The following is a 498-nucleotide window of genomic DNA, read 5'->3' on the forward strand; positions in this document are numbered from 1 at the left end:
TATTAAAACAATTCAAATCGATTAGTTCTGGTCCTACTTATCCTGTGGCTTTTGCCTTTAGTCATGAAAAACACGGTCCAGGGGTGTAAATGGTGTGCCAATTTTCTTCGCTGATTCAAGTATGACTAAACTTAGCCACTCCATTTCATAGGCCAAGGAGGGAACAAGAAAGATAAAAAAAAAGAAGAAAGAGAAAAGAAACAGAAACTGAGAAAAGGCTCGAAAAATATAATAGAGTACAACTATTTCTAAGAAGTAGTATTCAATCTCCTTTTCCATATGGAGTGGAGTTGGAAGAAGCCATGGTTGGTAATGATGATAGCAATAATAGTGATAGGACTACTTCTATTCCAAGTATCCGGGAGTAACAGTAGTGGTTACTTCCCAGAAGAGAAGAAGGCACTGCTAGAATTCAAATCTGCTTATTCCAATGAGTCTTTGCTGCCTTCTTGGGTGAATGACTCGAAGAGTAATTGCTGCGAATGGGAGCGGGTCACT

Source organism: Arachis ipaensis, chromosome B08, assembly GCF_000816755.2.
Source record: "Arachis ipaensis cultivar K30076 chromosome B08, Araip1.1, whole genome shotgun sequence".
Taxonomy (NCBI): domain Eukaryota; kingdom Viridiplantae; phylum Streptophyta; class Magnoliopsida; order Fabales; family Fabaceae; genus Arachis; species Arachis ipaensis.